This window comes from Sminthopsis crassicaudata, chromosome X, assembly GCF_048593235.1.
Source record: "Sminthopsis crassicaudata isolate SCR6 chromosome X, ASM4859323v1, whole genome shotgun sequence".
NCBI lineage: Eukaryota > Metazoa > Chordata > Mammalia > Dasyuromorphia > Dasyuridae > Sminthopsis > Sminthopsis crassicaudata.
The window spans coordinates 38,753,032-38,766,519 of record NC_133623.1 but is presented as its reverse complement, the minus strand read 5'-3'; the positions used below and the strand labels follow the sequence as shown (position 1 = coordinate 38,766,519).

The 13,488-nt window shown below is 35.5% G+C and overlaps 1 pseudogene; it reads right to left on the bottom strand.

The window, feature by feature from the left end:
- Positions 1 to 11,615: 11,615 nt before the first annotated feature.
- Positions 11,616 to 13,247, bottom strand: LOC141548322 (vacuole membrane protein 1 pseudogene; annotated as a pseudogene).
- Between the last annotated feature and the right edge of the window lie 241 nt (positions 13,248 to 13,488).

The following is a 13,488-nucleotide window of genomic DNA, read 5'->3' as shown; positions in this document are numbered from 1 at the left end:
AAATGAGCTTTGTACAGGATAACTTATAAATAATCATCAGAGGGAAGGCTCTCGACTTTAGCGAATAAGGGGCCAACAAATGAAATAAGTTAGGGGACATATTCTACCATTGAAAAGTCAGCCTTCTCCCATAGCTGGCACCTTTAATGTAAAGCAAAGCCTGGAGATTGTTATAAGTCATTAGTCCCTGTAGCCTGAGATAAATAATGTGTTTTAGCTATTATATCCCTAGGGCATCTCAATTAGCCAGTGTAGTATTCCAAAAAGGATTAGAATGAGCTGGGCAACTTCAAATTTTCAGAAAGATTTATTCAAGAAGAGTAATTTTTGAATTCCATCTGTAGGTAGTCTCCATATGTTGAAATGAAAAGATTAGCATTTCAGGACATGCTCAAAATGGTTTTAAAGTAAACTAGCTCTTTAATTTTGCTGAATTCAGCATGTGCACAGAAATTAAAGCATTGTCCTCTTTTGGGAAAGCAAAGTCATGGCCCAAGAGTGCATTACTATAGGTCTCTGTTATGCATCCAAACTGATATTCTGATGTGAAGAAGGTGTGATTCTTTAGGAAATGGCACTTCGCTTTTACCATAGACCCAAGATAAACAAAAGAATGAACAGTGGGAGGATGGGTACGGTGGTCACATGGACCTCTTTGTGGGTTGAGCAACTAGCTGACTTTGGCCCATTTTCATGGGCTCCAAAGTTAGTGGAGAATAGTCATATCAACGGGTTTCTAAGTAGGGACATTATCACACAAATTATGCAAAATTCACTTAACATAATGGAGTACCTGTAAGCTCCTGCTTATTTTACAAACCACATTTTCTGAGCAGTGCCATCATAAACATAAAGAGCACCACAATGATTGAGAATCTGCCAAGGTGATATATTTTGGTGATGAGTCTTATTTCTCCCCCATAGATTTATTAGTAGAGAGAAAATTTCTCCTCCAAAAAGAAATTTCTATATATATATATATATTTATATTTATGTATATATAAATCTATCCACCCTTAATTGTAACCTTTTGGGAGAGGAAACTGGGAGGGAAAGAGAAAAGAATAAAGTAAAAAGCATATAGTAGAAAACAAAAGAAAACCTACAAGAAAGCAAAGAAAAATGGACAATTCTGAACCCAATATGTAGTTTTTTTACATAGGTTTTCTTGAAATGGAGACTTATTGCTTTATTTATTTTGAATCCTCTCTTAGGTTTTGCTGTGCACGTGGCAGGATGTTTTTTATTTTTCTATTTTCTATTTAAATTTTAAATAAATGAATAATTTTTTAAAAAGGTGCTGGAAATAGCTGGACTGTAAGAAGCAAATCTATCATAGGATCATTGATCTAGAGTTGGAATGAACCTTAGAGATATCCAGTCCAGCCTTCTCATTTTACAGATTGAGATTTAGAGAGGAAAAGGGGCTTGTACAAAGTCACCCAAGTAGAAAGGAGGAGAACCAGGAATTTTTACCCAAGTACTTTCATTCCTAATGCCAGTAGCTGAATTGTTTGTTGTTGTTATCATAAATGGCAGGAAATCAAATTGCCACTTAAGATCATCTAAATGATAACTTCCCTGGCCATCTCCCTAATCTCATTCCAGTCAGCAGACTTCATTTCTCTAAACCATGTGATGTTGAACAAATAAGGCTGATCAAAAATGAGATCATGTGTGTGAAAGACTTTATAAGAGAACTTTAGACCCTATATTAATTTCAGCTGTTACTATTTTTAAACTGTCTATTCCCACTCCTTCCATATGGGCCATCCATCTATCCTTCAGTCTCTGGTCTTTGCTTAAGAATCATGCTATTGATCCTAATAAGAATCTGTGAAGTTTGTAAATTGCGTGATGCTTTTTCTTACTAGACTTTATGGAATTATATATATATATATATATATATATATATATATATATATATATATATATATATATATATATATATATAGTTCCATACAGTCCTAAAGCTAAATTATGCAAAACCAGTTCTCATTTTCCCCTTGACAAACATGATCATTTCAAAGATGCTCTTTTTTCTCATTTCTGAGTGATCTTTAATCTTAAGCTCTTAACACTGGACAAATTTTCTTTATCTCTAAGTCCCTATATCTTCTTGTAAATACACTTGATGAATTCTCTTCATAAAATAATTCTTTCAGGAATCCTTTTGTAAGACAAAGAATCATCTTGTAATGAGAATACTGCAACACAAAAGATAATTTATTAGTTTCTTAAGTTTGGCCTTTATAATTCTTGTTTTCCTTAAAGCAAGATGCTAGTATGTATCCTATAAATAGAATTCACAGTAAATTAGGAAGATCTAGAGCTTAACTCTGTTATCTCAGTGAAATACTATAAACCCGCTATGGCTGTCACCACTTATTACTCTCAAACAGGACCACTGAAGAGATGACATTAAAAATCAGGTATATCCTTGAGAAAAGATTATTTTAAACAATTGGTTTTTCAAGAATAAGATTTTGTTTAAATATTTATTTATTTATAATTGGAAAAATAGGACATGACATGACAGGAAATGAAATTAACTTTTAAGACCATCCAAATTGTAACTTCCTGGCTTGATCCCTGAGATCCACCTCTAGAATTTAGATTGTATTTCCCTATTTTTAGTTCTTCTTTGCTAATAACAGGTAACAATCAACATTACTGTCCAAGAGAGCTCTTTAGTGGGAAAATCTTGCTGCATTTATGATGTATTTATTTTCTTAAATCAAGAAAAAAGCATTTTCACTGATATTAAAGAACAACAACAACAACAAATCAAAGCATTATAAGCATTGAAAAGCTTTTAAAATAGAATATGGTAAGATTGCAAAATAGAAAGTAGAGGTAATCAATGAAAAGCTGGTCACTTCTGAGGCATAATTATCCTGGTAATTACAGCTATGTAATTCGTCCAAGTTTAGCTGAATTTAATACATATGTAAATTCACGGTATTGGATTTACTCATGCTCTTTCCATCCTCTTTGCTGCTTTTCTATACTCAGTGACCCAGCTGGGATTTGACTTTTATTTTGATATTATTTTGTGAATGCAGTTTTCTCATAAAATATAGTTGCTATTTGGAGCCAGCCATCCATTTCTTAATTGTGGGATGTCAATGTCTCTGGATTAATATTTGAGCAGTGAAACTTGTTGAAAAATAATTTCAAGATTACTCTCTGTTATCCAAAGTGAATTAAAGCAATCATAATAAACAGAAGAAAGAATCCACCTGGTTTCTTTCATCCCATACATTATGGAAACAATATATGGGTCAGGATGGGTCCCTCAAAAGGTAGTTCTCAGCCACTAGCAATACTTCAACAGATGCTGGATGATTGTCTGATATGCTATAAAGAGAATTTCCTTATTGGGTGGGAGATTCTACTGATCTTTTAAGATGCCTTACAACTCTAAAATTTAAATTGATATCTCCTTGGGTACAGATCACAGAATTTAGAACTGAAAGAATCTCAGCAGGCCTATAATCAAACAGTCCAATCCATACCCCCACCACAACATACCTAATGAGTAATCATCTAGCCTCAGCTGCTCAAAGACCCTCAATGAGGGGCTGCCCATAACCTCCTAAGGCAGCTTATTCCCTCTATGGGTAAATCTAGCTGCTAGGGTTTTTTTCTAACTTCAAGTCTTATTTTACCACTTTGCAACTTATATCCCAGATATAGATATAGGGTAGTTTTCCTTCTAATGGCAGAGAAGTTAGACGAAACTGACCACTAGGACAGTATCAAAACAATAATAAAAGTCTGTGAATACATACCCTGAATTACTTCTCTAAATCATGGAGAAGTTATCATCATGCTTGAGGTCCTGGGGCTTCACAAGCCATTTGTTTTATGATCTGAGGACTTATGGAACTCTGGCATCTGTTGCCTTTTGTCTCTGATTATGAGTCAAACTATCCTGTGTCCATATAGTGTCTCAACTACGATGAAATCCAAACTCGTACCAAACATTTCCAGATAAACTTTTTGATATAATAATACTTTGGAAAAGAAGACTATAATTGAATGGAAAGCATTCTTCCTATACAAAATATGATCTTCTTGGTGGTGCTTTTCCTTTGACATTTTTGTTGTTTTTCTATATAGGTTTGTTATAGTATTTTTTTTCATGAATACTTTTGAATGATGAAAGAAAATGTTGGACTCAAATTTTGAAAATTATCGTATAGAATTCTATGCTATAATAAAGTGGGATTTTGATTTTAGACTGAGTCTGTTTTGTGAGGACCAACATCACTAGTAGGTTGGCCACCTGGTAATACTTTGTTTTTGGATACTGCAACCCAGAAAAAAAAAGAAAAACCAAAAACCCCTTGCTGTGCAACAGTGTTGCACTTTTGTAGTGATGATGGTAGGGTGGTGGGAAAGGAGGCAGAGGATACTAAGATTAACAGTTTTTAAATGATCAATAAACTTGAATTTGGCTATTGATGCTCTAATTGTAAGATTCCTGTCCAATGACCAATAAGTGAATATGTTAGTGGAAAGACCCTTGGAGTTGAGAAGGCCTGGATTTCAGTACTGATTCTGTCAGTTGCTTAGCTGTGTGATGTTGGGCAAAGGATACCCTCTCTGAGTCTCAATTATAGAATGATTGTAGAATTGTTTTATCAGTTTGTGATTAAACTTGATGATCTCTGAGATGTCTTCAAGATCTGGCATTCTCTAAGTCTCTGATCTCTAATATTTATGATATGATGAGCCAGTCTATACTTCCCTTCTCCAACTCCTTTGTGATTTTATATGCTCTAATGAATTCCATTTGAGCTGTACAAATAAACGATCTGCTTATTAACGATTCAGTTAAGGTAAATTTCTTCAACTATTTCTTGAAGGTTATTTAATTCAAGGTGGAAGGAATGGGGAAGCCTCAATTGAAAAAAAATTCAGGAGGTAAATATATAGGAATGAATAATATACATATACATATACAAAGAGATGGTACATTTCAGTTTTTAGTATGTCCCCACAAAACAGAACAGAAAAAAGCTACTTTTACATACCTTTGTACTTAAAATATTTATAGCTAATAGGGCTGACAAGGCTATACATCAGCTCTTTTTTTTTGGCATTAGGTTTTCTTCTATTATGATTGAGCTGTAAATAAAGTGCTATCTTTTTGGAGTTCTGTGTACATTTTGCTTTTTCTATCTTAGTTTTATCAATTTTATAAATGGATTCTGGTCCCTGAATCACAAACAACTTCTGAGATGTCACTACCTGCTCCACTGTTTAAGTAAACTTGTTTTATCCATTGATTTGACTTTTAATTATAGATTGCTTGACAACTTTATACTCATCACAAAGTTTGGGAGCATCTCATCCTGTCACTACTTTCACCTCTCATATCCTTAAATGTCAGTATGAATTTAAGAAAACACATCCAGTTTATACCGCACTGCAGTGTTTAGCAAAGTATTGTTTTCAACAACTCTGATTTCTTGGAAGCCTTCCTTTTTGATAATAATTCTGATTTATTTTTCCCTTTCTTTACAGAAATGAATTGGGGAGAAATGTAATTTCTTTCAAAAATAATTTGTATATATAGCATAGTTAAATGTCTATAGCAGTAATGTTTTATTTAGTTTTTTAATTCATGTATTCATTCTTTTAACATTTTAGGGTAGATGTATAGAAATTGTAGAAGTAGACTTTGGCTTAATAGAGGGAAATAGTTCTAAAAAGTTCATGTCATCCAACAATGTAATGGACACTTTCTAGGGGTAGTAAATTTGCAGTCCTTTATGAGTTCAAGTAGAAGTTGAATCCCCCTGTTGGGTATGTTGCTACTCCTCCGGGAAATGTGGGACTCTATGACTTTTGTGATATTCTGGTGCCCAGTGTCTAACTCATAAAGTTGTCATGAGTTTCAAGTGAAATAATGCATATAAATTGTAAAGTTCTTTATAAAAGTAAACTATTATTATTATTATTATTATTATTATTATTATTATTATTATTACCACTGTGTGTTAGGCATTAAAGAGAAAAAAGAAATATGATATGATCTATGCCCTTAATAAGCTTGCAATCTCTTTGGAGATAAGATTTATGTATACATGTAAACATTTAAACACTAATGTGAAAGAGTATAAAATTAAAATCATCTGCATTATTATTAATTAATATTTCTGTTACTAATGAGAATAACCAACCACTAAATATTCATGTGCTTGTTTCCCAGGCACTGGGCTAAGGTGCCCAAGATACAAAGGCAAAATGAAATGGTTCCTGCCCTCAAGGAGCTTAATTATTATTCTGTGCATGATGGTAATGCCTACATAATTAGTAAATAATAAATCAACTTGACCTCTCCTATTTCTTCTCATTTTATTAGAAAAAAATTAGCTGTTTCAAACCAAACTCATCATAATTACTGAAGTACTTTGGGCGGTTTGCTCACTTGCTAATAACCCAAAGTAAGGCAACAAGTAAAAGATGGGAGAGGTGTCACTTGTTAGTTGAATCTGGAAGATTTAGTGGACTGAAAGCTAAAGTGGAGTTATTAGTATGATGTGGCAGCAAATTTTTAAAAAAAGAGCTAATGTGATCTTAGGCTACATTAAGAGAGACAAACTATGTAGGATGAGGCTGTTACAGGCCAATTATCCTCTGCCCTTATGGGACCACATCTGCAGTATTGCATTCTGTTCTGAGTGCTCCCTTTTAGGAAGGACATTGATATCTGCAAAGTGGTCAGGGAAGTGTGACTAGGATAAGGAAGGGCCTCATCTGCATCTGGACTTGAGGATTGGTTGGAGGAACTGGATAAGTCTACCCAGGAAAAAAAGAATACTTGAAAGAATATGGCAGTTATTTTTGAGTATTATCTCCTATTGGATGTAAGCTCTTTAAAGGACCATAGATTTAGAACTTACAGGGACTTTAGAAAATTTTTAGCACAAGTCCCTCATTTCACAGATGAAGAAACAAAAGCCCAAAGAGGTTAAATAACTTGTCAAATGCTATGCAGTAAGGTTGTAGCAAAACCAGAATTTGAATTTGGTTCCCCTAGCTTCAGATATAATACTCTTTCCTGTCTATATTTATGAGGAGCTTTCATTTGTGCCTTTTTATTCTTTAGTACCTAACATAGAGCCTTGAATATAATAAATCCTTAATTAAAAAAATATTTTGAAGTTTATAAAGGGCTGTCACACGGACACCGAATTAGATTTGTTCCACTTCAGCTCAGTGCAGTTACTAGGAGCAAAGGGCAGGTTTGGGATAGAACTAACCCCACATGGAACAAGTTGTCTTTGAGGTGGTGTCTTCTTCTTTATTGGATGGGTTTAAACAAAGGTTTGTCAGGAATGTGATAGGGTATGGGTTGGACAGAATGACTTCTAGGGTGCCTTCCATTAGGAAGGTCTGATAATCCAATCCCATTCCTCAAAATGCTGCATTTATTTTTGAGGTTCATTCCTAAGAGTATGTTGTTACCTTATTGATTATTATATTTGTTATTTTACAGATGGACTCAAGTAACCTTTTTTTCATTTTGTTGTTCTGTCCCTTCTGATACTATTTATAGGTTATAAATGTTTCTAAATCCTTCTGCTTATAAAGAAAGAGCACAATAAAAAATGACTTTGGTTGAACAGAACTTTCTATTTTATTTCTTGACAGAAGCAAGCATGTTAGGAAAAAAGTAAAATGTTCTTATTAGCCTTTTGGTTCTGTTTATGATGTTTTAAATATATTTTTATATATTACGTCCTCCCAGTGTGGTACACAATTAATAGCAAAAACACAAAGTATTCTATCCTTATTAAGTGTCCTTTTTTTTAAACCAAAATCCAGAACCCTTAAGATCTTACTTCCTCGTCATCTCCAGATCATGCCACCCAAAAGTATTTGTCCCTCTCATCCTTTGAATTAACCCTGTATGTGTTATCTTCCTCTATTAGAATGTCAATTCTATGAGGGCATAGATTGTCCTAATTTGTATCTCGAGCTTTTAGCATAGGTCTTAGCATCTCATACGCACTTAATAAATGTTCTTGTCATCTATCATCTCTCTGTGTCTCTTCCCTTCTCTGTGTGTCTTTGACTCTGTCTCTTTATCTATTTCTCTCTATCTCTCTTTCTGTTGGTCTGTCTCTTTCCCTCTCTGTGTCTCTGTCTTTAGGTCCCCAAATACTTATATTCTAAAATATGATGTCATGGAAAATGTCCTGAATAGGGAACCATAAGTCACAGAATTACAGAATTAGAAAGGACCTTTAGGTCCTAGATCTAGTCTATCCTGTACTTGAACAGGAGTTCCCTCTACAAAAGACCTTATTGGTCAGTCAGTCTCTATTTGCCTACCTTTTGAGGCATGAGGGGGGCCTATTAGTTCTTAAGGGAATTGGTTCTCCTTTTGAATAATTCTAAGTGTTGGGAAGTTTTTCCTAAATTTTCCTCTTTCAAATTACAAATCAAATTCCTCTACCAAATGCCAGCTCTTTTGATACTTTACCATAACTATCATGGTTCATTCCTATCCTGCCATCACTCCTCTTTCCCCACCCTCTTCATCTTTTCTACTCCAGGCTAAATCTCTGTAGGTATGATGCTGAGTCTTCCTCTGGGCATGCTTTCTATTCTCAATATTTCTAAAATTAGGAACACACAACAGAAGAAAGTACTCTAGTTCTCTGGTGTCTAGTTCTCAGGGTCCGTCATCCTTGGAAACAAGTATATATGCTTAAGGAAATCGGTTCTCTGGCCAGCTTTGTTCAGAAATGCTTGTATGGGGACCACAGTGCTGACTCTGCATGTAGAAGCCCTGAGTTCCCATCTCACTTCCAGAACTTATCTGCCTGATGTTAGCCAAATCACTTCAGTGCCCTAAGATTCCGTTTCTTCCTCTGTAATATAACGGGTGGGACTAGTTGGTTTTTGGGGTCCTTTCCAGCACTAGATCGATCATATGACCTCGGACTATTACTCAGTTTTCTCACCTGGAAAATCATGAGGAAACAGATAGAATGCCAGGCCACGAACCAGGAAGAGTAGAGGTCCAATTATGTCTCAGATACTAGATATGTGACTATGGGCAAGTCATTTCACCTCTGTCTGCCTTGGGTTTCGGTATCTGTATGATGGGGATAATCATAGCATCCACCTCCCATGGTTGTGAGGAGGAAATGAGATATATGTAAAGCTCTTTGCAAACCTTAAGTTCTATACAAATGCTTGCTACAGATCAAAAAGAAAAAAGATCTGCATTTTCCCAGTGCTGGTCAGAACAAATTTTATCTTACTTCTTAAAAGCTATAAATTTAGACAGCTCCTTATGTCTGCTGTCCTGTCGCTCCTACATCCTGTTTCCTCCTCTACCAGCTGTTCTTTTTCTGTTCCTGTGCTGGGTAAGAGCCTCTGAACTGAAATGACCAAGTCACATAGTTCACAGTACAAAATTATCTATTTTACTAGATACAGTTTAGACTGCATAATATGAGATTAGCTGATTCTTAAAATTCTTGATTTAAAGGACTTTTTAGTGTATAAATTGGGTGATTTGGTCTAGTAACTCCATTGTAGACTGTAATACCATAATAAATTGCAAATTTATACATACATATCTATAATATATACATTTATAGTTTTCTTTTACAAAGGCATAATGGTAAGATGAATTAATTTTTTTTTTTTTTTTTTAAGATGAATTAATTTGAAGTCATAATACCTCAGTTTGAGTTCTGTCTCTGAAATTGTATCAGTATGAGCAGACAATTGTGGAATTTGGTCTTACCTCTCAGCTTCAGTTTCATCTTTTGTAAATTGGAGTTAAATTACTTATGCCATGTATCTCATAAGGTTGTTGAGGAAAGCACATCATCAATTCTAAAATGTTATAGAAATAGCAGCTATTGATTAACGTAGTTATATCACTGTATTACAGATATTTTATATATATATATCACTGTAATTAACCCTCACATGTATGAAATAGTCACTACTTCCTTGCAAGGGTAATTAACAATTATCATATTAAGTGCAGAAGCTGTAGTTCCAAAGGATTTAGAATACAGGGCATCCTTTGATAATGAAGCCATATGGACTTTGGAGATTCAATTTGGAGGAGTAATGGAAGAATAGATGATATATATCAGAATACCAATAATGGCTCTGTGAGGAGCTGAAGGGAGATGGCAGGAAGAAAATAAATACAATATAGACCACGTTGGAATTCACTTTGTAGCAATGGGATAGATGAAAACTGCTCATCACCTACTGGGGACATTAGTAGCAAGTATAGTCATGAGCCTAGGGCTCATGCCATGACAACATGGGAATATAGAATTTCAAGATGGAAGAAACATTAGGGATTTATCTACTCTACATTTGTGATATAATGGAGATTCTTGGTCAGATTTGGGTTGGACTAAATAGCCTCTGAAACTTCTTACACCTCTAAAGTTCTGTGACTCTGTTATCTCTGATCTTGAATGATGGAGATCTTTCTGTTGGTGAAATGTTCACTTACTTATTTCAAAATAAATCTGCAAAATAAATTTATTTAGTTCAAAATAAATAAAATTATCCTAACAAGTCTTGTAAATTCATGTCATCAATCAACTCAAACTACTGTCAAGCAACAAACGTTCAGTATATATAAGGATGTCGCTGATTCTTATTATGGAAAAATTAGTTTTTATTCACTTTCAATGGGGAACAATATGCATCAACATGCTAGGGCATTTTTCTTTTCTCCATTACCCCTCCCTAAAGAATTTGGAAATTAGATTGTTCACTTTATGATTATGAAGTCTGAATGACCTATTTATATCCATAGAGAAACAAAGAAATTAAATAATATAAAAACTAAAATAATTAAATGAAATGGGAAATGATCACTAATGTTCCTTATATTTCAACATTCTGTGAACCTATTAACAATATACATAAATCTATATTAAAACCAATCTAAAAACCCATCTGATGTGTCTGCCATACAGGGATAATAAGTCTGAATGAGGCATTTGTAAATACTTTATTTGTGGAAAGGTAGTAGATAGAAGACAGAAGTAATGGGAAACCAAGTGGGCACCAAGAGATTTGAGTTCTGGATCTTGTTCTGGCAATTACTACCTGTGTGACTTTGGGCAATTTCTTTTCCTTTCTGCACTCTGTTAGAAAAAGGTGTTGAAGAAATGATCTCTAAGACCTCTATTTGCTCTAATAGTCTTAATTTTTGCTTATAAAGATGAACTACCTGCTAAGTGCCTAGTTTCTTGCCTCTTCCACTTACACGTGAAAAAAATATTTGAATTTGACTTTAGAAAAATTTTTTAGACTTCATCTTAAATTAACAGAACAAGAAAATGGCACAGACTTACTCATGAGGCACCAATGAAATTTTGCTTATGCCCTTTCAGTGTAAAAGAACAGTACCTTTCCAATGCAATGAATGTCAACTTTGATAGGTGAGGAAGGATAGAGTATTTTCATGATAAGACATGTTAAATTTATCTATCAACATTTATAGCTTGAGAATGAGTGTAAAACTCTTTATAAGCCCAACAATACTATATTTCAATTGTTATATGCATACTTTATGAATTAGAAAATAAAACACCCACAAATGTCAAGGCAGGATTTATTGAACAATTGTTATTGGACAGAGATGGCTGAATTAATTTGGCTATTGTGCATTCACTTAGGAAGTAACTTTAAATCCATATACCAACTGAAAGAAAATCCAACTCAGAATAAAATGGAGTGTGTATACCTGCCATTTACAAACAGTTCTCTTAAGGAAAAGTATGGAATAATTGCCTTCAAATTCAATGTTGTTCTTCATCCCCCCACAGGTAAAAAGTTCATTAGTGTGGAAAAAAGGATTTTCTTTTCTTTTTAGAACAGTCTAACTCAAGTTGATACCATTAATTCTTGTTTCTGTGAATGCACATGTTAAACCTGGCTTTAATTCATTTTGTCCTGTGAGTTTATTTGCTGTTGCATGCGTTTAGCGTAGCTCTGTGCCATGGAATTAATGATGGACAGTATGAAGTATAGCACCATCACAACCACCAACTTCTCAAACAACCAGTACACCCAGTTTTCTTTCCCAGGCACATTGTTTATCTCAGTTTTGCTGTGAAGCTTCACCCTCTCTGCATCTAAGTAGTCTTGGAATAGTTTCTGCAGAGAGGGACCTAAATTGGGTACAGAACCAATGAGAGTAACCATTTGTTCCACGATGTGTTTGCTGAAGGTCATAACAACGAAAAGTTCCTGGATGTGCATCTTCACTATGGCTTTTCCAATGATGGTGGCACCAAAGAAGGTCCAAAAAGGAACCAGGAAATGTCCACATGCTATCCCGGCCAGATCATATAGAGGGTTTGGAATTGAAGCACAGGCTAATATTCCGAAAAACCCAGCCTTCTTCACCAGATTCTGTACACTTCGCTTAGCCCAGGATGCAGTACCTTGAGGAGCATCATACTCTTCCAACATCTCTTCAAACTCTTCAAACTCTTCATCATCAGCATCAGGTCCCAACATTCGGGCTGCCCTCGCCATGAAATAAGGGGGCAGTTCTCCAATGGCTGTGCCAACACCCCACATGAAGGCTTCAAGTCTGACTTTCGAGAGGATGGCCCATAATGACACAGTTCCTTCAATACCTTCTTCTGGGCAAACAATCCTCTCGGGATAAGGTGGTACTGGGAAGTTAAGAGTGTTACATTCATAGGCAGCCAGGGTAACAGCAGCAATGTGAGGGCCTAAATAGAGCATAAAAGTATGAAGACCTGTTCCAAGACCAATAGAAGAAAGAATGCCGAGGCCAATCCAGTAACAGCACCACAGTGTCTTTTTCTCCAGATAATGTACATACTTTTGGTGAGCTCCTTCAATGTAATAGGTAGCCCCAAATATGACCAACAAAAGCATAGGTGCAACCAGGAAAATTCGCCACCGCCATAGGCTGACAGTCCACCCCTTCAAGTTAATCAGGGTTTCCATTAAAAAGTAGCGTAGGGTAACAAGCGGCTTCTTCCACAGGACAATTTTCTGCCTAGCCTCCCAATCTATCCTCTTCCTTTCCAATAACTGAGGATTAGACGCCAGGAAGACTGCTTTGAGCAGCGCCGGCTGGATCCTTCTGGTTTCCCCCCTACGCCATTTGGGTTTATTCCCCATTTTAGGCATTTTTAAGGATCTCTGGCCTGCCGGCCTCCCAGCCGCCTGCTCCCGGCCTCTAGCTGGTGAACTCTGACGGCCGCACGTTCTGACCTCTTGTTTCATAGAGGTTGCTAGGCTACATTACACCTTGCTGCCATCAACTTCCGGTTGCCCTGCCCACACTTCCGTCACATTTATTAAAGTGACAGTTGTGTGTTAAGTTCTGTGCTATGGCTAGGGATATTATTAAGGCACTAAAATACAATCCCTGCACTGGCAAAGCTCATAATCCTTGCCATTCCTGAGCTTGAGAAGAAGGAACTCCTG